Here is a 22,951-nt window from a genome sequence, read left to right as displayed (position 1 = left end):
CCTTTGTCAGATATATCATTTGCATGTAACCTCTGTTATTCAATACATGGCATTTCCATTTTGTTGCAAGTTTTTTTTGCTGTGCTAAAGCTTTTTAGTTTGTTGTCACATATGTTTATTTTTGCTTTTGTTTACCTTGCCTGGTGAGAGAGATACAAAAAAGTACTGAAGACTAGTGTCACAGACCATGATGCATATTATTGGTAACTTTTCTCCTTTTCCTTGGTTAGGCTGGCTAGAGATTTATCAGTTTTATTGAACTTTTCAAAAACTAAATTTTGGTTTCATTGATTTTTCTCTGCTGTTTTCCTGTTTTCTATCTCCTTAATTTCTGTTCTAATTTTCTGTTTAAATTTTTTTTCCTTTCCTTGCTTATGTTTAAACTGTTTTTTTTTTTTTTAAACATCTAGTTTCCTGAGATGGAAGCTAGGTTATTGATTTTAAATATTTCTTCTTTTTGGATATATGCATTTAGTGTTCTATAATTTCCCTAATTATAACTTTTATTTCATCCCACAAATTTTGATAACATATATTTTCATTTCATTTTGTTGACAACATTTTAAAATTTATCTTGAAACTTCCCTTTGGGCCTATGTGTTATGTAGAAGTATATTTTTTACTTTTCAAACATCTGAGAATTTTCCAGCTACTTTTGTTATTGATTTTCATTTTAAATCCATTACTATCTGCAAATATGATTTGTATAATTTATATTGTTTTACATTCATTAACGTGTATTTTGTGAGCCAACATGTGGTCTATCTTGGTAAATGTACTATGTGAGCTTGAAAAGAATGTCTATTCTGTTGTTATTGAGAGGAGTGTTCAAAAATACCGGATCAAGTTGATTGATAGTGTTGTTCAAGTCCATTATAGTTTTACTGATTTTCTGCTTACTTGATCTATTCATTATTAATGGATGCAGCAGCAGCACAGGGTGTTAAAGTCCCCATCTATAACAACGTATTTATTAATATTTCTTCTTTCTGTTTTTAGATCATGTATTCTGGTGATCTATTGTTTGACAACTTCAGGATTTTTTTATTTAAAAATTGACCCCTTTACCATTATGTAATGTCCTTTTTTATCACTAGATACTTTTCTTTGATCTAAATTCTGCTTTTCTTGATCTAAAATTAATGTAACTACTTCAACTTTCTTTTGATCAATATCAGTAAGATAAATCTTTTCCACTTCTTTATTTCTAGCCTATTAGAATTTTTATATTGAAGGTGATTTTTTTGTAGACAAAGTAGTCAGACTTTTTTTTTTAACCCATTGTGATGATCTCTGTTTTAATTGGTATATTTTACTTTGACCATATTTAAAGTGATTATTGAAATAGTATTGAAACGTAACTCCATCACATTTGCAATGCTTTTTATTCATTATGTTTGTTCTTTGTTTTGTTTTTTTTCCCCCCCTTTTTGGGGGCTTCTCTAGTTTTAATTGAACATTTAATATAATTTTATTTTATCTATTCTCTTTTAAATAAATGGTTGTTATCCTAGAGTTTGCAATATTTTTAAGCTAATTTAAATCCACCTTCAAATAACTATAGCACATTATCTACAATGCATTCATTTTATAACAGAGTACAATCATCTCTTAGTATCCATGGGGGGCTTGGTTCCATGGTCCCCCATAGAAACCAAAATCCATGGATTCTAAAGTTTCTTGTATAAAATGACATAATATTTGAACATATCCTATTCATATCCTCCCATATACTTTAAATCATCTCCAGGTTACTTATAATACCTAATACAATGTAAATGCTATGTTAATAGTTGTAAATTCAATGTAAATTATATGTAAATAATTACAAGCATCTGGCAAATTCAAGTTTTGATTTTTAAACTTTCTGGGACTTTTTTTCATACACTTTTGATATGTGATTCATTGACTCCACATATATGGAACACACACATATGGACTGCCAATTGGATTCCTAATTCCTCTCATATTTCTTAGCATCGCTGTCATTCATTTAATTTATTTAAATGTTATCATTGCCCAATACTTTACTATTATTGATTTAAATAGAGTTATATTTTAGATTAGTTAGAATAAAAACATTAAAAGTTTTATTTAAGCCTCACCTATTCTTTTTCTGATTTACCTCATTTCTTTATGTAAATATATAAAAGTTTCTGACATATATCCTTTCACTTCTCACTGAAGCCTTTGTAGGACAGTTTGTCTGGCTGTAAATTCTATCCATTTTTATTTGTCTGAGAAAGTATATTTGTCCTTTGCTTTTTAAGAATAATGCCACTGAAGCTGAATTCTAATTTGGTGTTTTCCTTTCTCTCACCACTTTAAATATATGTTGACTGAAAGGTTTTACTCATGATTAAGAACTCCACATTTCCCCCCACCAGACTGGGTAATCATCATTCTACTTTTCTGTTTCTACAAGTTTGACTTTTTAAAAATTTTGTACACAACTGAGATCATGCAGTATTTATCTTTCTGTGTTTAGCTTATTTGACATAACATGTTCTGCCAATATCATACATCTTGTTGCAAATGGAGGAATTTTCTTTTTTCCTTAAGGCTGAATAGTCGTTGTTGATTAGTCCCTACGTCTGACTCTTTCAAGACCCCATGGACTGTAGCCTGCTAGGCTCCTCTGTCCTTGGGATTTCCCAGGCAAGAATACTGGAGTGGGTTGCCATGCCCTCCTCCAGGGGATCTTCCTGATCCAGGGATCAAACCCATGTTTCGTATGGCTCTTGCATTGGCAGGCAGATTCCTTACCACTGAGCCACCTGAAAAGCTCATATTAAGGTCATGCAGGGAGATCAAACCAGTCAATCCTAAAGGAAATCAACCCTGAATATTCATTGGAAGGACTAATGCTGAAATGGAAGCTCCAATACTTTGGCCACCTGAACCGAAGAGCCGACTCATTAGAAAAGACCCTGATACTGGGGAAAATTGAAGGCAGGAGGAGAAGGGTACGACAGAGGATGACACGGATAGCATCACTGACTCAATGAACATGAGTTTAAGCAAGCTCTGGGAGATTCTGAAGAACAGGGAAGCCTGGTGTGCTGTAGTCTGTGGAGTCAGAAAGAGTTGGACACAACTGAGCAGTTGAACAAAAACAACAACATTTATAATTTTATCCTTTTATGAATGGACTCCTTTGCCATTATAAAATGACCTTCTTTGTCTCTTGTTACAATATCTGTCTTAAAGTCTATTTTGTCTTACATTAACATAGTTATTCTCATTCTTTTCTGATTTCCATTTACATGGGATATCTTTTTCTATCCCTTCACTTTCCACCTGTGTACATTCTTAAATCCGTAGTGAGTCTCTTATAGGTAACATGTAGTTTGTACTATTTTTAATCCATTTTTGGAGAGTTTAATCCATTTACAATTAATTATTAATAGGTAAAAATTTACTGTTGACATTATATCTTTTTTTTTTTTTTTTTTTGCTACTTTGTAGTTCTTTCTTGGACCCTAATTGTGAAAAAACCCAGTGAGTTTCCTGGCAGAAAATTCCCAAAATGTGTGGGCTCCCCTTAGACTGAGTTCCAGGAGTTTCTCACTTTCATGCTAGCTGACACTCAGTTTTCAACAATAAATCTAAATTGTGAATTTTCCTGTCAATTAATGGCTTCCATTTTGCCTCTTCCAGTAAGTAGATTCCCCCTGTGTATCTTACTGGATACCACTGTCTTTCCCGATTTGGGGTCTGGTGTTTTGTTCTATGTCTTCAGTTCTCTGAAGCGTGTGAGAAAAGTCTTTGCTTTTTAGATTATCAGCTCTGTTTTCTTGAGGCCTCTTGCCCTCCAGCAGGTGGGCTTAGTCTTGTTCTGTTGGTGACGGCAGAGGACCAGGAGAAAAGTGGATGTGTACAAGGTCTCTTGGGGTCTAAGCTTGGAAATGGCTCAGAGTCTCTTCCATCACATTCTGTTGGCCAAAGCAAGTCAGTCATGAGGCCAGCCTAGATGTAAGAGGTGGAAGAATGAATGGTCTTCACTTCTTGATGGCAGAAGCTTCAGTTATACCGCAGAGAGTGTGGATACAGGCAGAGGTGGAGAATGAGACAAGTTTTGTAATCCATCTACTTAAGTAATCACATATCAGAATGAGGGGTTGAATTAAACGACCACTATAGTTTGTTCCAACCCTGGGACAGAAACTTAACCACACTTGAAAGAAATTAATGATTCTTTTGTCTCAGAACTGTGGCTTCCTAAAAGATGTATACCCTGCAGTGCCTCTGACAGGAATAAATGTTGATTTTAATTCTTAACACGAATGTCTAGGTGTGTCAGTTTGTTTCTCCAATAAGCAGATACCAGGGTGGAATTCAGTGTACAAGGGATTCATAGGAAATACCTGTGTAGGTAGGGAAAGCTTTAATCTGTAATGCAGTTTAGATACCGGTGCAAAAAAAAAGGGGGGGGTGGATGGAAGGCTTTGGGTAGAGAGAGCCTCAGATCTCAGTGCAGTTCTGGGGAGTTTGGGCCATGCCAGTATATAGAAGGGACCCAGTTCAAATATCTCTGCTATGCTCAGTTACTGGCTGGGAGCTGCCTAGGTAAAGTGTGTTTTTGTGTGAATATGAAGGTGTGTCTCACAGTGAGGCACCAGGAGGTTTGAGCAAACTCTGGGAGATAGTGAAGAACAGGGGAGCCTGATGTATTACAGTCCATGGGGTTGCAGAGAGTCAGACAGGACTTAATGACTGAACAACAACAATACTCCCTATATCAGCTTCTACTGAAGGGAATTCTGAGTGAATTAACCCTATCCTACCATAAATAGGGGCTGTAAAATAAAATAAGCACTCAAAATTATCAGGGCCAAATTATTTTTGTGTTGGTCATATTAATATAATCAGACCCAAGACTAGCTATGAACATGTGGGTGTGCTCATTCATGTCCAGCTCTTGGCAACCTCATGGACTATAGCCTGCTAGGCTCCTCTATCTGTGATATTCTCCAACCATGAATACGAGAGTGAGTGGCCATTTTCTCCTCCAGGAGATCTTCATGACCCAGGGATTGAACCTGCATCTCCTGCATTGGCAGGAGTATTCTTTACGACTAGTGCAACCTGGGAAACCCCTGCATGTATGGGATGCATACGGGCAAGAGTGAGTATAACAATAGGAATAGAATCCTGTGAGTGGATGCCGAAATTGTCAATGGAAGACACTCAGATCAGATCAGGTTAGTCGCTCAGTCATGTCCGACTCTTTGCGACCCCATGAATCGCAGCACACCAGGCCTCCCTGTCAATCACCAACTCCCGGAGTTCACTGAGACTCACGTCCATCGAGTCAGTGATGCCATGCAACCATCTCATCCTCTGTCGTCTCCTTCTCCTCCTGCCCCACAATCCCTCCCAGCATCAGAGTCTTTTCCAATGAGTCAACTATTCGCATGATGTGGCCAAAGTACTGGAGTTTCAGCTTTAGCAACATTCCTTCCAAAGATATCCCATGGCTGATCTCTTTCTGAATGGACTGGTTGGCTCTCTTTGCAGTCCAAGGGACTCTCAAGAGTCTTCTCCAACACCACAGTTCAAAAGTATCAATTCTTCAGCGCTCAGCCTTCTTCACAGTCCAACTCTCACATCCATACATCACCACAGGAAAAACCATAGCCTTGACTAGAAGGACCTTTGTTGGCAAAGTAATGTCTCTGCTTTTGAATAGGCTATCTAGGTTGGTCATAACTTCCCTTCCAAGGAGTAAGCATCTTTTAATTTCATGGCTGCAGTCACCATCTGCAGTGATTTTGGAGCCCAGAAAAATAAAGTCTGACACTGTTTCCACTGTCTCCCCATCTATTTCCCATCAAGTGATGGGACCAGATGCCATGATCTTCGTTTTTTGAATGTTGAGCTTTAAGCCAACTTTTTCACTCTCCTCTTTCACTTTCATCACAAGGCTTTTGAGTTCCTCTTCACTTTCTGCCATAAGGGTGGTGTCATCTGCATATCTGAGGTTATTGATGTTTCTCCCGGCAATCTTGATTCCAGCTTGTGTTTCTTCCAGTCCAGCACTTCTCATGATGTACTCTACATATAAGTTAAATAAGCAGGGTGACAATATACAGCCTTGACGTACTCCTTTTCCTATTTGGAACCAGTCTGTTGTTCCACGTCCAGTTCTAACTGTTGCTTCCTGACCTGCATACAAATTTCTCAAGAGGCAGATCAGGTAGTCTGGTATTCCCATCTATTTCAGAATTTTCCACAGTTTCTTGTGATCCACACAGTCAAAGGCTTTGGCATAGTCAATAAAGCAGAAATAGATGCCTTTCTGGAACTCTCTTGCTTTTTTGATGATCCAGCAGATGTTAGCAATTTGATCTCTGGTTCCTCTGCCTTTTCTAAAACCAGCTTGAACATCAGGAAGTTCATGGTTCACATATTGCTGAAGCCTGGCTTGGAGAATTTTGAGCATTACTTTACTAGTGTGTGAGATGAGTGCAATTGTACAGTAGTTTGAGCATTCTCTGGCATTGCCTTTCTTTGGAATTGGGATGAAAACTAACCTTTGCCAGTCCTGTGGCCACTGCTGAGTTTTCCAAATTTGCTGGCATATTTAGTGCAGCACTTTCACAGCATCATCTTTCAGGATTTGGAATAGCTCAACTGGAATTCTATCACCTCCACTAGCTTTGTTCGTAGTGATGCTTTGTAAGGCCCACTTGACTTCACATTCCAGGATGTCTGGCTCTAGGTCAGTGATCACACCATTGTGATTATCTGTTTCATGAAGATCTTTTTTTGTACAGTTCTTCTGTGTATTCTTGCCATCTCTTCTTAATATCTTTTGCTTCTGTTAGGTCCACACCATTTCTGTCCTTTATCGAGCCCATCTTTGCATGAAATGTTCCTCTGGTATCTCTGATTTTCTTGAAGCGATCTCTAGTCTTTCTCATTCTGTTTTTTCCTCTATTTCTTTACATTGATTGCTGAAGAAGGCTTTCTTATCGCTTCTTGCTATTCTTTGGAACTCTGCATTCAGATGTTTATATCTTTCCTTTTCTCCTTTGCTTTTTGCTTCTCTTCTTTTCATACCTATTTGTAAGGCCTCCCCAGACAGCCATTTTGCTTTTTTGCATTTCTTTTCTATGGGAATGGTCTTGATTCCTGTCTCCTGTACAATGTCACACACCTCTGTCCATAGTTCATCAGGCACTCTATCAGATCTAGGCCCTTAAATCTATTTCTCATTTCCACTGTATAATCATAAGGGACTTGATTTAGGTCATACCTGAATGGTCTAGTGGTTTTCCCTACTTTCTTCAATTTAAGTCTGAAGTTGGCAATAAGGTGTTCATGGTCTGAGCCACAGTCAGCTCCTGGTCTTGTTTTTGCTGACTGTATAGAGCTTCTCCATCTTTGGCTGCAAAGAATATAGTCAATCTGATTTCGGTGTTGACCATCTGGTGATGTCCATGTGTAGAGTCTTCTCTTGTGTTGTTGGAAGAGGGTGTTTGTTATGACCAGTGCATTTTCTTGGCAAAACTCTATTAGTCTTTGCCCTGATTCATTCAGTATTCCAAGGCCAAATTTGCCTGTTACTCCAGGTGTTTCTTGACTTCCTACTTTTGCATTCCAGTCCCCTATAATGAAAAGGACATTTTTGGGGGGTGTTAGTTCTAAAAGGCCTTGTAGGTCTTCATAGAACCGTTCAACTTCAGCTTCTTCAGCATTACTGGTTGGGGCATAGACTTGGATTACTGTGATATTGAATGGTTTGCCATGGAAACGAACAGAGATCATTCTGTCGTTTTTGAGATTGCATCCAAGTACTGCATTTCAGACTCTTTTGTTGACTATGATGGCTACTCCATTTCTTCTGAGGGATTCCTGCCCGCAGTAGTAGATATAATGGTCATCTGAGTTAAATTCACCCACTCCAGTCTGCCGGGGACCTGCCCCGGCTGATCCAGGGTATTCGAAGCGGGGACGGCGTCGGCGACCTATTTATTTAAATATTTTATCAAAGATATAAAGAGTAATAGGATGAGGATAGCTCAGTAGGAAAATTCAGTGGAGAAAAGAGGCTGAGTAGCTTGGTTTACGCGGGAGACCAATAAAACTTCAAGACAAGAAGTTTGCACCACTTACGTAGGCCGCAGGCGTCCTTCCGTTCTCCCGAAGGAGAGGAGACACTGAGGCCTCCCCGGTCGGATCTTAGAAGCCCAGGCATAATTAGTAAGCATGGCGGGTTCCGCGCTCCAGATGGAGACTCAGCCAGAGTGAGAGAGAGAGCGACATGGGGAGACCAGTATTTCGAGAAACTGATCCCAATTCTTTATTTTCCATGGTCTACTTTTATACACTGAGATGTTATGCAAAAGTCACGTGGGGTCAGCAGTCCTGACTTTTATCAAAGTCAGGTGCTTCATACAAATGTATACAGAGGTCTTAGGGGTGTTACATCATCTTCTGGCCAGGGGGGCCTGCTGACAATTTACGACCCTCTCCTTGTGACAGCGGTCAGTCAATCAGGACACTTATTTCTCCAGGGCTGATTATTCTCAAAACAGACGCCACCCAAGTAAAGTTACATTCCTACAGGGTGAGGGTGTAGTGGGTTTTAGCTAAGGAAAGAATTTACTTAGCCTAAGGTCTAACGTGATTAATATCAAAGGTTAATACTTATTTCTTCTATATATTCATTAATGTGTGTAAGGGCAGGGGATGTGGAGACTTAGCAACAAACATTGGCTCAACAAATGAAAAACCCTTCACCAATACAATTTCTAATCAGCCCGTTATACTTATACTAATAGTTTTCTAACTTCTCTAAAGAACCCGTTTTTAGAGGGTTTTAAAGCATCTTGTGCCTCTCACGGTTGGGAGGCTGTGAGCAATCACATGTGGCCGGACGAGCCTGTCAGGCAGGCTAGAGAACCTTCAGAGGAGTTTGTAGGTTAAAACACTCTTATCACGCCCAGGAATTATTATAAACTGGAGCTCTAAGTTAACTCCTTCTCCAAAAGAGGTGGTGGGGGACAGCCCCCCGTAAAGTCAGAGGTGTAGGTGAGCACAAAGTAGTAAAGTAGGCAGGCTCTGGTTATGGAGGTAGATGCTCGAGGAGTTCCAGGGGGACTCCTGAGGCTCGATCCCGCCTTTGCGTATGTCGAGCCTCCTTCCTCATGACCTTTGTCACGGGCGGAGTACCTCACTCTGGCCCCCAACATCTCCCCCTTTTTTATTTCTTAAAACAACCAGATGCAGCTCAGTCGCGAGCTTCCGAATGCTCTGCCGAAGAATCCTGACAATACAAGGAAGAGTGATTATGAGAAGTAGAATTAGAGACTAGGGATATTAGACAGAATATTTTTTCCAGAAATAAAGTTAGAGAAGGTGTGAAAAAAGTCATTAGCTGCTCCAGTGGTGGTAAAATCCAGTCGAGAGTGTTCCAAGGTCTGTATTTGATTATGAAGTTTCCCTAAGTCCAGGCCAATATCAGAACTGTTCCAAACACCTGAGATATGATTTTTAATCTTTTCCCATTCATAATCTGTCTCGTTTACCTTCAAAGATGTCACGCATATCCACCTGTAATCAGCGTGGCACGTCAAAACCATCTTCACCTTTAAAGCCTGTAACTCAATCCCAATATGCATAATTGCTTCTTCTAAGGCGTCTACTCTCATCTCTAATTTCCTATCTATAGCTTCCTGTGTTGCTAGAGTTAAAGAAACAATTTTAGACATGGTATCAACATATTGGGCAGTATGCACTTGTTGAGTCAATGATATTGCTGCCGCAGTAACAGAAGTAATTGTTGCTATTAAAGCTGATATTCCTAAAATAAATAAGACCACAAACCGTCGCGATCGCATTAAATCCTGCAGTTGTTGTAACACAGTAAGACCATAGCTATCATATAGGCACCATAAGATAGGATGGGCATTGTAACACCACAAAGGAGCAAACATTACATTGAGGGTTTAAACAAGATGAAAGCATACATTGTTCACAAGTCACTACGTTAGGTCCACCTGAATAATTCATGCCTACATTAAGTTTGTTGGAGTCATTAGTAAAAAGGAAAACATAAGGCAAGGGTGGATAAGCTAAAACAGAATAAGTAGAATTATTTTCTGGTTGGAGTTCACGCTGCAGCTGCCCTGTCAGTCTCGCCGGGATCTCGATGTTTATCTTGTCTCCCCTGCCGGCGGGCTCCTCTTTTGTGATCGAAGCAATGGGGGCTGGGGGTCTGCAACATGGAGAATCAACCTGTCCCGGATCTAAATTGGAGAATTTGCATCCTGTGGAAAAATACAAGCACATCCTCGACCGCTAGTTAATAATGGGTCAGGACCCTTTCACTGTCCTGAGAGGAGGTCCTTCCATTTGACTAACGGTTTTGCATTTAATTGCTCCAGGCACCAATGACGAAGCATTGCAGTAGTTCCAGCCTAAACGGCATTTAAAATATTTATTACAAAAAGAGCAAGTTGCAAGATTTGATGGGGAGAGCTATACTTAAACTCCCCTTCTTTTAATTTTTGAATTTGAAGCTTTAATGTTTGATGTGCTCTTTCCACAATGGCTTGTCCCCGGGGATTATAAGGGATGCCTGTATTGTGTTTAATTTGAAACTGTAAACAAAATTCCTGAAAAGACTTAGAAGTGAAAGCAGGAGCATTGTCAGTTTTCAGAGCTTTTGGTAGGTCCAAATATGAAAAACAAGTAAAGAGATGTTGTATAACATCTTTAACTGCCTCTCCAGTACGAGACGTTGCAATAAGGACATGAGAAAAAGTATCTATAGTTACATGAACAAAGAAAAGTTTTCCAAATGAAGAGACATGAGTTACATCCGTCTGCCAGAGTACGTTAGGTTTGAGACCATGAGGATTAACTCCCGTAGGTAGACTATATTATAAACAGTGGGGCAGTGTAAGCAAGAGCGCACAATCTCCCTAGCAGTTTCTCTGGGAATTTGGAATTGATATCTTAAGGCAGTAGCATATTGATGATGAAGTGAGTGAGAGGCTCTGGCCTCCTCAATCACAGTAGCCACTGCATTTCTGGTTAACAAGTCAGCCAAGTCATTAAAGGCATTTAAAGGGCCAGGCAATCTGGAATGAGCCCGAATGTGTCCAATGAAAAATATTTTATTTCTTTTCCAAATTTGTTGCTGTAAATTACTTAACAAATGAAATATGGTAGTTTTATTTTCAGGCAAAACTGCAGTTTCAATGTGTGGAAACAACCTGACAATATACTGAGAATCAGAATAAAGGTTAAATTCTTCATCTGCAAACATAGCAAAAGCCTCTATGCTGTTTGAAGTTTCCCATGTTTCTAAAACCTTTTGGTGATTTTTAGTAACTATGGAGGCTTTACCGTCTGCTGACCCATCAGTAAAAACTATTTGAGCATTTGGAATAGGAGATTGTCAAACATTAGAAGACCACCAAGTTGTTCCTCATTATATGGAATTACAATTTCAATGCTCCGCTTTTTTGCTTTAATATCAAAGTAGCTATCAATCCTGGATAAGAAGCCACTACATTTTTAGTTTGAGCGGGAAGATGGACCCACTCTAGGGGGCCGTTTTGCTATAAAACCAATTTTTTGTCTGGCTACCACAATTACACCTATGGGGGTTTTATGGTAAAAGAATTGTCAAGCAGTTGTCAATTTAATTTTTAAAATTTTTAAAATTTACATTTTAACAGCATAAATTTTGGGATATGTTAATTTAGGTCTAATGTTTAGTTTAAGTCTCTATATAAATTTAAATAATAAATGCATAATCTCCTTATCTCATTTTGGTATACAGATATATCTAAATGCAAAATGTATTTATATATGTATTTATACATGGCAACAAGTATAAACTTATTGACATAATCAATATACTTGAACTAATCTTTATAATTAATATGTTAATTAATATATATTACAGCAATACAACACGTACACAGCTAATACCAGCCAACACAAACCAATGTACTGCAATAATACATGTCACACATATACAATTATACAGTATATAGAACATATATCATCACAGCACATCAAACCATACCAATTAATATCAGCCACACACATTATACTACTGCAATATATATTTGATTATACAGTATATATATAATATGCATATATACTATACATATTAATTATATACAAATTAATTAAGTATAGATCTATAAATAGAATTAGGTATACCTCTATTATATTTTATTTATACCCATACCTAATTAGGCGAACTGCAATTAGGCAAATATATTTATATTATGTATTTATAATAATATATATAGTATTATTAATTGTACCGCCTGTTGATAACTAAGAAATTGAGAAAACCCTTCTCTGAGTATCTCCTATTTTAGATAGCACGTCCCTCTCCCATAGGGTAAAGGGGAGCGTAGGAACTACATAGGGTTGGAAAGTTCCACAGGTATCCTCAAACTGCCAATCTAACATTTTTGAACTTTTAACTACTGTGGGGGCTTGAGGGCAAATGAAACAAAATTTGACCCCTGAAATCTATCAGGGCAACTTGCCAATCATCACTATTTTGTAAAAGACTTGCAGTTGATCCTTATTGAGTGAAATTATTATATTTGCTACTTATTTTCTAAAAAGTTCCACACTTCCTTTTTTCCTCCTTTTATAATTAATTGTGCCACCAAGCTGGGATAAGATAAAACTACTTTTCTTGGGGTCACTGGTAGATGGAACCAATGGGCCTTTTTGTCACAAGCATCCTGTAGGTGTATGTTTTATGGCAAGAATAATTTAATCTCATCTTTTGGTAATATTAATCCTAATTAACTGACCATTTAAAGTCTCATACACTTCAACAAGAGCTAACTCTGTCTCATTAGTCAACTTTCTCTTAGAACTGGAATTAGGATCAATTTTTAAGCAATCAAATAAAGGCTTTAAATCTGCAGTAGTCAGTTTTAAATGAGGGCATATCCAATTAATGTCCCCTAATAATTTTTGGAAACCATTTAAAGTTAGTAAACAATCTCTCCGCAGCTTCAAAGGGGCATTATCAGTTTTTAAAACTTTTGGCACACCTAAATATGAGAAGCAAGTAAAGAGGTGTTGCACAACATGTTTATAAGCTTCTCCAGTTAGTTTTGTAAACCAAATCTGGTCTATAGCTTTTTAGATGACAAGTAACCATCTAATCTTTGCTTGAATACGTCCAACAACAGGAAACTCACTACTCTTCAAGGTTTTAAACTCTCCCTCACCTTTTTTTTTTTTTTACAGCATTCTCACCCCGCATATCACTTTCTCTAATCCCACCAACTCATTTTTAGTAGTATGTGTGGGCCAGGAACTGGGCCAGTCTTTTCCAGCAATGTTAAGAGACGTCTGTTCTTGTGTCTAATAGCCCTGACATTTTATTTTCTTGAATTAAAAGATCTTTTAAAGGCCTTGGAGCTGTAATTTCCTGCACCCAAAAAGCTAGATCACTAAATCTAAATGCTCTGTGGCTCTTAGCTTGAGAAGTCAAGGTTTTTCTTGTCTGATAGCTGTATTACTCTTTGACCTTTATTAATTTGCACAGTTTTAGTAGGCGGTGAGAACAAAACTTTAATTTCTCAATATAATCAGAATCTACTACACCATGCACCACCGAAATTTTCTTTTTCTTTTTTTTTTCTTTCTTTCTTCTTTCTTTCTTTCTTTTTTTTTTTTTTTTAAGAAAGCGAGCTACGCCCTAGCACAAGTCCTACAATGCCCTCAGGTAGGGGGCCAGCCACTCCCGTTGGAATTGGAGTAACCTCGTCAAGGGTTAATATTGTTGCTAAATCCCCTTACCGTTTGGTTTTTCTCTTAGCCTGGGTGAGACCCCCCTGAGGGGGTTTTCTCCAAGGAGCACGCTCTGCATATTGTGCATGCAGTCTGTTTTAAAAGCTCCACTATTTAAAAAACTTTTTATCTTTTTCAGGCTTAGGCAACATTTTGAGAGGCTTTGGGGGCAAAGTGGGGAACTCTTGGGCCCTGGAAGGCGCAAACGGAGGCGGCGGCTATCGCCCCAAATCAGAAAGTGGTGGATAAGTTTTTTTAAAAGTTTGTGCAGAGGGGGAGGTAGCTCGCCAGGGCGTCTGGCCACAGTGTCCTGTAAGTCCTCTCCTCTCTCCTCTGCTGATTTTTTCTTCCTTCTTCTCTTTAAATCTTTCTCAAGTTTTCTTTCCCTCACTCTATCTTTTTTCCTTCCTCTTCTCTTCTCTTTTACTTTCTATCATTTCCTTCTTGTTTCCCTCTTTCATTCTCCCTTCTTCCTTCTTACTGTCTTCTCTTTCTTTCATTTCTTTCCTTTACCATCTTTCTCTCTAACTTTTTCTTTCCTCCTCCCTCTCTTTCTCTCTGTATTTCTATTTCTAACTTCCTTTTTTTTTTCTTTTTCTATCTTGCTGCATTCCCTGATTCCTTCCTCCTCCGATCCTCTCTCCTTTTCACTCTTTAGTTCTTTTTCTATCTTTAGATCTTTCTCTATATTCTTTCCTTTTTTCTTTTTCACTTTTTCCTTTTTTCTTTTTATTTTTCTCTCTCTCTTTTTTTTTTTTTGCTTGGGTGAAACCCCCCTGAGGGGGTTTTTCTGCAAGGAGTAGGCTCTGTATATTGTGTATTTTTTAAAAGCTCCTTTCTTTAAAAATAAAACTTTTTAATCTTTTTCAACCTTAGGCAATGCTCTGGGAGGCTTTGGATGTAAACTGGGGAATTTTTAGGCCCTGGGAGGTGCAAGCGGAGGTGGAGTAGTCGCCTTAAATCAGAAATTGTTGGATAAATTTTTAAAGGTTTGTGTAGAGGGAGAGGGGGCTCGCCAGGGCGCCCGGCCGCAGCGTCCTGTAAGCCCTCTCACTCCTCGGGAGGTAGAGCACAGTGTCCCTCCTCTTCCTTGTCAATGGCAGAAAATATGATCTGCGCAGAAGGTGGAGACCCACTACCATCCACCGCTATAGCCTCTCCCATAGGTCATCCCACAGCCTCATGATGAGGGTCCAGAACATTTTTAATCATATTTATAGGATAAGTGTTCAGTTGTTTTTTTCACCTTCACCCAAGTATCTAAATTAACAGTAGCTTTAACAGTTTCAAGATTACTTGTATAAAGAGTTGCCATTCTTAGTTTCAGTGTTATCCATGTCAGAAAGTTAAATATAATAGAAGATAAAGCTTTTAGCTTTCAAAAGATCAGGCTTTTCTTTGGCCTTTTAACTTCAGAAACCATTTTTTCTCTCTAACTCTAACTCTTTAACACTTTCAACACTTCCCACTCCTACTCGCCCTGTCTATCCTACAGGGGGGTCCGCGGCACCCTGAGTGGGGTCCTATCCGTCCCTAAAATTCAACACTGGGGAAAGGGTTGGGGACCTACCTTCGAATCGTCCCTGTATCGGGCGCCACCTGCCGGGGACCTGCCCCGGCTGATCCAGGGTATTCGAAGCGGGGACGGCGTCGGCGACCTATTTATTTAAATATTTTATCAAAGATATAAAGAGTAATAGGATGAGGATAGCTCAGTAGGAAAATTCAGTGGAGAAAAGAGGCTGAGTAGCTTGGTTTACGCGGGAGACCAATAAAACTTCAAGACAAGAAGTTTGCACCACTTACGTAGGCCGCAGGCGTCCTTCCGTTCTCCCGAAGGAGAGGAGACACTGAGGCCTCCCCGGTCGGATCTTAGAAGCCCAGGCATAATTAGTAAGCATGGCGGGTTCCGCGCTCCAGATGGAGACTCAGCCAGAGTGAGAGAGAGAGCGACATGGGGAGACCAGTATTTCGAGAAACTGATCCCAATTCTTTATTTTCCATGGTCTACTTTTATACACTGAGATGTTATGCAAAAGTCACGTGGGGTCAGCAGTCCTGACTTTTATCAAAGTCAGGTGCTTCATACAAATGTATACAGAGGTCTTAGGGGTGTTACATCATCTTCTGGCCAGGGGGGCCTGCTGACAATTTACGACCCTCTCCTTGTGACAGCAGTCAGTCAATCAGGACACTTATTTCTCCAGGGCTGATTATTCTCAAAACAGACGCCACCCAAGTAAAGTTACATTCCTACAGGGTGAGGGTGTAGTGGGTTTTAGCTAAGGAAAGAATTTACTTAGCCTAAGGTCTAACGTGATTAATATCAAAGGTTAATACTTATTTCTTCTATATATTCATTAATGTGTGTAAGGGCAGGGGATGTGGAGACTTAGCAACAAACATTGGCTCAACAAATGAAAAACCCTTCACCAATACAATTTCTAATCAGCCCGTTATACTTATACTAATAGTTTTCTAACTTCTCTAAAGAACCCGTTTTTAGAGGGTTTAAAGCATCTTGTGCCTCTCACGGTTGGGAGGCTGTGAGCAATCACATGTGGCCGGACGAGCCTGTCAGGCAGGCTAGAGAACCTTCAGAGGAGTTTGTAGGTTAAAACACTCTTATCACGCCCAGGAATTATTATAAACTGGAGCTCTAAGTTAACTCCTTCTCCAAAAGAGGTGGTGGGGGACAGCCCCCCGTAAAGTCAGAGGTGTAGGTGAGCACAAAGTAGTAAAGTAGGCAGGCTCTGGTTATGGGGGTAGATGCTCGAGGAGTTCCAGGGGGACTCCTGAGGCTCGATCCCGCCTTTGCGTATGTCGAGCCTCCTTCCTCATGACCTTTGTCACGGGCGGAGTACCTCACTCTGGCCCCCAACACCAGTCCATTTCAGTTCGCTGATTCCTAGAATGTCAACATTCACTCTTGCTATCTCTTGTTTGACCACTTCCAATTTGCCTTGATTCATGGACCTGACATTCCAGGTTCCTATGCAATATTGCTCTTTACAGCATCGGACCTTGCTTTTATTACCAGTCTCATCCACAGCTGGGTATTCTTTTTGCTTTGGCTCTATCCCTTCATTCTTTCTGGAGTTATTTCTCCACTGATCTCCAGTAGCATATTGGGCACCTACTGACCTGGGGAGTTCCTCTTTCAGTATCCTATCATTTTGCCTTTTCATACTGTTCATGGGGTTCTCAAGGCAAGAATACTGAAGTGGTTTGCCATTTCCTTCTCCAGTGGACCACATTCTGTCAGATCTCTCCACCATGACCCACCCATCTGGGGTTGCCCCACGGGCATGGCTTATTTTCATTGAGTTAGACAAGGCTGTGGTCCTAGTGTGATTAGATTGACTAGTTTTCTGTGAGTATGGTTTCAGTGTGTTTGCCTTCTGATGCCCTCTTGCAACACCTACCATCTTACTTGGGTTTCCCTTACCTTGGGCATGGGGTATCTCTTCACGGCTGCTCCAGCAAAGTGAAGCCATTGCTCCTTACCTTGGACAAGGTGTATCTCCTCACCACCACCCTTCCTGACCTTCAACGTGGGACAGCTCCTCTAGGCCCTCCTGAAGCACAAAAAATGTTTGTTATGGATAGTACTAAACATGCCTTGAACCAGGCCCTTCTATGCCCTACATATGAAGCATGAATATTATGTCTTCCCTATTATTTATGTTATCCTTTTTGCAATGTTTCTTATCTATTCTCCACTTGTCAAACATCCGTACTTAATATATCTGCTCTGCCAAGTCACCACTTCTATGACCAGTATAAAGACAACACCCTCCCTCTAAACACCTAAAGAACATTGTTGTCATGCTACTTTTTACATCTTAGTGTATTTGCTCATAAAATTACTTAGCTTGCTATGTTATTTAGAATTTATGTTGAAAGCAGACACTTCAGGTCATCAACTTTTATAATTTTTTTCTTGTTCTTTTGAGTATTGTAGAGAAAGAAAAAGAAATTGAGTGGAAAATCACCCTCTTTTAAAAACATGTTCAAATAATAGCAAATGAAGCAACTGACAACAACTAATCTCAAAAATATACAAGCAACTCCTACAGCTCAACTCCAGAAAAATAAACGACCCAATCAAAAAATGGGCCAAAGAACTAAATAGACATTTCTCCAAAGAAGACATACAGATGGCTAACAAACACATGAAAAGATGCTCAACATCACTCATTATCAGAGAAATGCAAATCAAAACCACTATGAAGTACCATTTCACACCAGTCAGAATGGCTGCGATCCAAAAGTCTACAAATAATAAATGCTGGAGAGGGTGTGGAGAAAAGGGAACCCTCTTACACTGTTGGTGGGAATGCAAACTAGTACAGCCACTATGGAGAACAGTGTGGAGATTCCTTGAAAAACTGGAAATAGAACTGCCATACAACCCAGCAATCCCACTGCTGGGCATACACACTGAGGAAACCAGAAGGGAAAGAGACACGTGTACCTCAATGTTCATCACAGCACTGTTTATAATAGCCAGGACATGGAAGCAACCTAGATGTCCATCAGCAGATGAATGGCTAAGAAAGCTGTGGTACATATACACAATGGAGTATTACTCAGCCATTAAAAAGAATACATTTGAATCAGTTCTAATGAGGTGGATGAAACTGGAGCCTATTATACAGAGTGAAGTAAGCCAGAAGGAAAAACATAAATACAGTATACTAACACATATATATGGAATTTAGAAAGATGGTAACAATAACCCGGTGTACGAGACAGCAAGACACTGATGTACAGAACAGTCTTATGGACTCTGTGGGAGAGGGAGAGGGTGGGAAGATTTGGGAGAATGACATTGAAACATGTAAAATATCATGTAAGAAAAGAGTTGCCAGTCCAGGTTCGATGCACGATACTGGATGCTTGGGGCTAGTGCACTGGGACGACCCAGAGGGATGGTAGGGGAGGGAGGAGGGAGGAGGGTTCAGGATGGGGAACACATGTATACCTGTGGCGGATTCATTTTGATATTTGGCAAAACTAATACAATTATGTAAAGTTTAAAAATAAAATAAAATTAAAAAAATAAAAAAACAAAGAGTGGGGGGAAAAAAAAAAACATGTTCAGCCAAAAAGATGTATGTATATGATGTAGGGATAGAAAAGTAAAGGTTATTTGATGTCATGAAAAGAATTCCAAATCTTCAGACTATGCTTATCTGCAGATACAATCTTTGTATCATTTTCAGTCACACTGAAACTATATAGGCAGTATCTATGGGACTTTGGAAATTAGTTAAGTCTCCCTCCCCTAGGATTCTTTATTTTCACACTCCTATTGATTTTATCTCACATCTCTGACAACTCTCCATCCTCATTATCAGCATCATATTGGTTGGATGTGTAAAAACATTAGTAAACACAAACCTGAATTAAATAGAGTTGAGAGATCAGAGGGGGAGTTCTCAGGTTCTATGATGATGGCAGCACTCAAATGAAGGAAGAAAATCTATTTCTGTTCTGGCAACAACCCATTCGGTGAAAAGCCATCAACTCTGTTTATGATAGCCCTCCCAGTTACCCTTTCCCTTCTTAATAGAAGAGTTTTCCATCCTTTGCTTTGCAGGGATTTGCATGTATCTTGCCATGGCTGCAGAACTCCAGTTGCAATTCTCTGCTGATACTGCATACATTTGTTTTTTCTGGAGAATTAACTGACAGGTTCTGTGTTTTAGGTCAACGGATAGTGGTGGTAGCCACATAACTGTCCTCCCTGCTCTCAAATTCATTCATTTACCAGCATCTGGACTCATTATATATAAATTATAAATATGATTATGTCACTTCTCTGTGAGAAACAGTGACGTGAAAATGAAAGTTGCTCAGTCATGTCTGACTTTTTGTGACCCCATGGACTATACAGTCCATGGAATTCTTCAGAATTCCTAGAATTCTGGAGCAGGTAGCCTTTCCCTTCTCCAGGGGATCTTCGCAACCCAGGGATCGAACTCAGGTCTCCCACATTGCAGGCGGATTCTTTACCAACTGAGCCACCAGGGAAGTGTGAAACAGTAGTTCACTAGAAATTTGAAAACATTCAAATCCCAAATATTCTTCATGTGATTTTCTTTCTAGTGGAAGCTCTTGAATTTTTCTTCATGTATTATAACTTTTAAATCTGGAATTCATTTTTTCAGCTCTGAAAAATTTATTCTGTTACTGTTTTTATAAGATTCTCCCTTTTTTCTTTGTTCTTAAATTTTTCTAGATAGATCCTCTGGCTTTCTTACATTTTAATCTTAATTTCCATTTTGCAGTTTTTCACTGGGAGATAGAAATGATTTACCAGAATGTTGTTTCCCAAACTTGCTTACAAAGATTATGGTTTTAATGAGCTTGACCTCAAAATCTATTTTGATGTGCTTAACCTTTCTGTTAAGTGATGAACTAGGATTAGTTTTCATTTTTTCCCCTCTTATCTCTTCAGTAGTTTCACACATCTCATCTTGCACTGATGGGTTTGCTAACAGTTTAAGTTAAAAAGTCACTGATAGAAAACTCACAGTCCTTCTCCTGTGTAAGGAAAAACCCAGTTCTTCTCTATTATATGTTTCTCTTCATTGTGTGTCTCCATTACCTTCTCAAGAACACTTCAAATCTGGTCCCCAAATATACAAAGGTTTCCCCACTCTCACCAAGTGGTTCTCCTGCTATCTTAAATTTAATTCAACTCTGACAGTCTACCCAGAGATAGCATCAGATTACACAGGTTGAGGGCTCAGTCTTACAAGACTGCACGCTGCCCAACTTCAGATGCCAATCACAGGCCCAGGGTTTTTACATTAGTTCTGACCAACAGGCTTTATTTATTTATTTTTTTTCTAATTTTATTTTATTTTTAAACTTTACATAATTGTATTAGTTACAGGCTTTAAATCAGAGGTTCCCATAAACCCCTCCTCCAGTTCAATTAATTTGCTAGAGTGGCTCACAGAGTTACTGGGTTTTTATGGAGGCTTCATTTCATAGGCATGATTAACTGAATCATTGGCCATTAGCCATTAATTCAGCTGCTAACCTCTTCCCCTGCTGCAGAGGTGAGGGGGTGGGACTGAAATTTCCAGCCCCCTAATTACCTAGGGTTTCCAGGTGGTGCTAGTGGTAAAGAATCCACCTGTCAATGCAAGAGAATTGGGTTCGATCCCTGGGTCAGGAAGATCTGCTGGAGAAGGGAATGGCAATCCATTCCAGTATTCTTGCAGGGCAAATCCCATGGACAGAGGAGCCTCACAGGCTAAAGTTCACAGGATTGCAAAGGAGTTGGACACAGCTTAGCGACTTAAACAGCAACAATAAACCACCTAGTTGGCTCCTTTGGCAACCAGCTCCCATCTTTAAGTGCTTTACAAAAGTCATCTTATTAACATAATTGCTGTTCAGTGGTTAAGTCATGTCCGACTGTTTTGCAACTGTATGGACTGTAGCCTGCTAGGTTCCTCTGTCCATGGGATTTCCCAGGCAAAAATACTGGAGCAGGCTGTTATTTCCGACTCCAGGGTATCTTCCTGAGCCAGGGATCTAACAGGAATCTCTTGAGTCTCTTGTATTGTCAGGTGGGTTCCTTATCATCTGAGCCACCAGGGAAGTCTATTAACATGATATAAGACACCGTTATCACTTTCAACACTTAGAGAAATTCTGAGACCTGTGAGCCAGGAAATATGGACAAAGATTAAATATATATGAGAAATGTATTTTATCTGAATGGACAAATATATATTTCTTATAGACCACAATATCACATTTACCAAGAAGTATGTTCACATCATTTTTTTTTCTTTACAGCAGTGAGATAAATTGGGTTGTTAGAAGTGAGGGTAAAGTTCAAAGTAACATAAATTTAGAAAGTAGGTCAAGTCCTACATCTGTGTCAGGAATAAAAATGAGTCTAAGATTCAGAAAGGGAATATTCAGTAATTGACACAAAGAGAGAGCTCCCCAAAGTCAAAGTCATTTGTCAGTTGGTTATGGAATTCAGGAACTCTAATCAACAGCATAAACTCACGGGATGGTAACTCCAGGCTGTTCACTATAGAATTTATAAGGTATAAAAAATTTTAGAAGTAGAGGCTATAAGAGAAAAGAAGAGAGAGGAAGAGAGGGATACCAGTGGTCAGGCAGCATATTAAGAGGAAAATCACTGGATTTGAAATGGAGTTTCATTTTGGTTCAGTACTTGTGACCAAGGGCCAGGCAGACGTGATGTCTGTTGTGGCTCACGCATGCATGCTAAGTCGCTTCAGTCATGTCCGACTCATGAGCCTGTCATTAAATGCAAGCATGAAATAAAGTATGTGACATCTTGGAGAAGTATACTTTTTATAAATTTAATAATTCTTATGACTCACAAACTATTTCAATTTACAGTAGGATCAATGATACATTTAATTGCATTTTATTATAATAAAAATTATATTTCCTTTATCATCTTTTTCACATTAGAAAATTGTCACTAAATGAAAGTGAAGGACTTCAAAATACATAAAAAACATAAAAATACATTAAAAACTGTATAAACTTTGGTCCATTAAACAAAAGGAGATTTAGCTGAGAATTTATGATGACCTGCTCCACATGCAAGGAAATTGATGTCTTCAAAGGCTGTGATGACTATTTCTAGTGTGGTTGGTAAAATATATGGTGAGTTTAACACATTGAAACATTAATTTTACATTCTTTGTGTTCTCATTTATCTATGGTCATTAGTCTTACCCACAGCAGAAACAGATAGTATATGACTCTAAGATTATTTATTGAAAGAATTCAGAAATAAAAGAAATCTTATTAGCAAATGGAAAATATTATTAGAAAGTGTATAAAGGTTTCTTTTATGTACTAACACCCACTTGGCTGGCATCAGTAAGATGCTACGTGGCACTATTTACAATAGCCAGGACATGGAAACAACGTAAATGCCCATCAGCAGAGGAATGGATAAAGAAGATGTTGTAGATATATAAAATGGAATATTAATTAGTCATAAAAAGAAACAAAATTGGGCCATTTGCAGAGACATGGATGAACCTAGAAACTGTCATACAGAGTGAAATAAGTTAGAGAAAAACAAATATTGTATAAATTGTTTATGTGTGGAATCTAGAAAAATGGTACAGATGAA

Source organism: Bos taurus, chromosome 8 (genome assembly GCF_002263795.3).
Source record: "Bos taurus isolate L1 Dominette 01449 registration number 42190680 breed Hereford chromosome 8, ARS-UCD2.0, whole genome shotgun sequence".
Classification (NCBI taxonomy): domain Eukaryota; kingdom Metazoa; phylum Chordata; class Mammalia; order Artiodactyla; family Bovidae; genus Bos; species Bos taurus.
This window is presented reverse-complemented; position numbering follows the sequence as displayed.